The sequence below is a fragment of the Sinocyclocheilus rhinocerous genome, unplaced genomic scaffold, assembly GCF_001515625.1.
Source record: "Sinocyclocheilus rhinocerous isolate Xijiao unplaced genomic scaffold, SAMN03320098_v1.1 scaffold1585, whole genome shotgun sequence".
NCBI classification, from domain to species: Eukaryota; Metazoa; Chordata; class Actinopteri; order Cypriniformes; family Cyprinidae; genus Sinocyclocheilus; species Sinocyclocheilus rhinocerous.
This window is the reverse complement of record NW_015642871.1, coordinates 51,451-54,931: the sequence shown is the minus strand read 5'-3', so window position 1 is coordinate 54,931 and position 3,481 is coordinate 51,451.

The following is a 3,481-nucleotide window of genomic DNA, read 5'->3' as shown; positions in this document are numbered from 1 at the left end:
GGTATATGCCCCCCATGGAGAACATCCTACTTACAGCAACAAAAATCCAAATCAATAGCGCACAAAGGACCAGGGGAGAACACAGGACTTATAAACAGGGAACATAATCAGGAAGAACAGAAACAGGTGGAGTAATTAATCAAAAACCATGGAAACTAATAGACACGGGAACTCAGGGAAATGTGGAAACAGAAAGCGAACCAAAACAGACCATAACCGTAAGTATAGGGACCAATTCTCACTATTAACTAGTTGCTTATTAGCATGCCTATTATTAACATATTGACTATTTATTAGTAGGCCTACTTATAAAGCAAATATTCTGCACGACCATAATCTACATTCAAAATCCTACGCAATACCTAAACTTAACAACTACCTTACTAACTATTAATAAGCAGCAAATTAGGAGTTTATTGAGGCAAAAGTCATAGTTAATGGTTTGTTAATAGCGAGAATTGAACCTTAAAATAAAGTGTGACCAAAAACGCTTTACTGTGAAATTCTTTACATTAATATTATGCATTAGGTATCATGAACTATTAGTGAACAATAATTTATAAATCTTGGTTACTATTAATTTATAAATGTTCTGTTGTTAGTTATCTACTAGAAATGTCTACACACCCAAATTTTGCATTTTGCCTTTTTTTATTATTATTCCAGATCTTTTAAAACACACTACAATCTCGTCACAGCCATTAGTTCATCCTTGTAAAGGTAAAGTAAATCAGTGTGAAATCTGTCATATTTGTAGTAACTATGACAGTATTTGATTCAGACGGTAAAGTTTTTGTCGGTGAGCACTGCTTGTGCCCGTGTCGACGAGGAGACGGATCATCTCTTATCTGTGAGACCTCGAAGAAAATCACCTCAGTTCTTTAAATGATCGCCTACACTGAGTGAAGTGGCTGTGGAGAGAGAAAGACACGGAAACCAGATAAAGAGAGAGATGGTGCTTATCTGCCTCGTCCTTGAGGAAAAGAGGAAGTCATTTCCTGAGCTGTGATATTGTCTCAGGCTTCGCTGTTAGAAGATTAATTGAAATCTGAGGATAAAAAAACAGAGAAAGATCTCACAGCCGGATTTCGGTGCTGATTGAGTGTTTGCTGTGGGACACTAACACATACATATAAATGCACAACAAAACTCGCTTTCAATCCAGCCTCATTGGAAAAATGTGCCTGCGGCAACATTTCTGCAAAATGTTAGTTGGTTTTCTGTGGTCGGCTGCACCTAAGTTACAACTTAGCCTAGTTGTGACATAAAGGGCCAGTAAGTCGCTAAGTAAACTTAAACACTACTAAATATTTTTGCATTGCGCCATTAAACTTAGTCACGTAACTCTAAATATAAGCTAAATATTTGCAGAAGCCTCTGACCAGGAGTAACAGTTTGAACAAAACAGCAGATTGATTGGAATGCATTAATAAGCTCATGTTTTACCTGACAGACTGCAGTCCTTTAGACGTAAATGATGATCTTGACATCCACACCACTCCAGTACATCAATAAATGTCTTGTGAAGAGAAAAGCTGCTTGTTTGTAGGGAACAAATCCATCATTAAGGTGTTTTAACATTAAAACTTCGCTTTTGGCCAAAATATTAGTTTATAATCCATAATATTGCTTCCTCCAGTGAAAAAGTCCATCTCCTGTTGCCTCTCACACATTTTGAACTGATTTGGACTGTTTTCAATTGTAAATGCTTCTTGATCTGTGCAGATTTCTCTCCTGATTCAGACCAGATGACATTTTCGCTGCAGATTTTGGCCTGATGCAACGTGTTTGATGTTAAAACACCTTAAAGATGTCTTAATGATGGATTTGTTTCTTATAAACATGCAGCTTTTGTCTTCTCAAGATGTTAATTGATGGACTGGAGTGGTGTGGATTATTGTGATGTTTTTATCAGCTGTTTGGACTCTCATTCTGACGGCACCCATTCACTGCAGAGCATCCATTGCTGAGCAAGTGATGCAGTGCTACATTTCTCTAAATCTGAAGAAGAAACGAACTAACACACATCTTGGATGGCCTGAGAGTAAATGTTCAGCGAAGTTTCATCTCTGGGTGAACTATACTGACTGACCGCTGCTTTACTGTGGTTTCCGGACACAGCTGCGCTCACTCATGTTATCTTCAGCTGTCAGTGCTGAGCTGCTTTCTCTTGTCAGTGTGCATCTAATGGCTTCCTCTCATGACGTTCTGTGTTCAGTCTATTATCAGTGCAGCCACAAAGACTTCCACCATTTCGTCGATAATGAGTCAAAACGGCAAAATCAGGTTTTTTCAAAAGCATAAATAATGCCCTAATTTCCCAGAGTAGATCTGTTATAAAAACACTCTCTGAGCACCTCATTACGGCTCATATGTGGGATGCTCGTCTCTCAGATGGCACCTGGCTTTCAAAGAATTAACCTGCTACACCTTCGCCCTGTTGCTAGGCGACCGCGAGGCGCTTGGCTCCCGCTGCCGGCGATATAATAGGCAGGATTGTGTGATTATCAAAGAAGGGCTGGACTCTCTCAGACTGGAGTGGAGGGAGGGCCGTCCGGCCGCACACTTTGGGGCTGACATTAGCAGGGCTGGAATCCGCTCACGCTGCATGCGGGTCGGGGTTCGGCCGTTAATTAGTTTCTTTTGATGCAGATGATTAGCCGAATGAAGTCTGCCGAGACTCGTTAGAGTAAGTGTGACTGTATTGTAAACTGACAGATGGCCCGGAATGCAAAACGCTGTTTGGTTTGGGTGTGAGACTGGCACTCAGAGACAAACGCACGGGATTCGGGATTTCACTGGTGGCAGCTGAGAAAACACACAGCAGGGTTCTTAATGTGAAAAATTCATTCGAAATTCATTTCATTTTTTATCTCGATTTTCAGTTGTAGTTTTTGGTAGCTCTAATTGTTCATAAAAAGTCTTTTCATCTTTTATTGTGTCAGTGTCAGATGGTACTTAATATCATCACAAAATCACTTTCACTGACTTTTACATTAACTGTTCCCTCCTGGTGGAATGACCTGCCCAACTCAATCCCAGCAGCTGAGTCCTTAGCCATCTTCAAGAAACGACTAAAAACACATCTGTTCCATCTTTATTTGACCCTCTAACTCTAGCACTTTCTATTCTATTTTAATTCTACTTTATCTATTTATCTAATTTTTTATTTTAAAAAACACTAGCGTTCTATTTTTTCTATTCTATCTACTTGTTTTTCTTTGTGTGTGTGTGTGTGTATGTATGTGTATGTATATATATATATGTATGTATGTATATGTGTGTATATATATATGATATCTAAAAAAAAAATACCTTGCTACATGTACTACTTCTATTTATCTAATTTTTTATTTTAAAAAACACTAGCGTTCTATTTTTTCTATTCTATCTACTTGTTTTTCTTTGTGTGTGTGTGTGTGTATGTATGTGTATGTATATATATGTATGTATGTATATGTGTGTATATATATATGATATC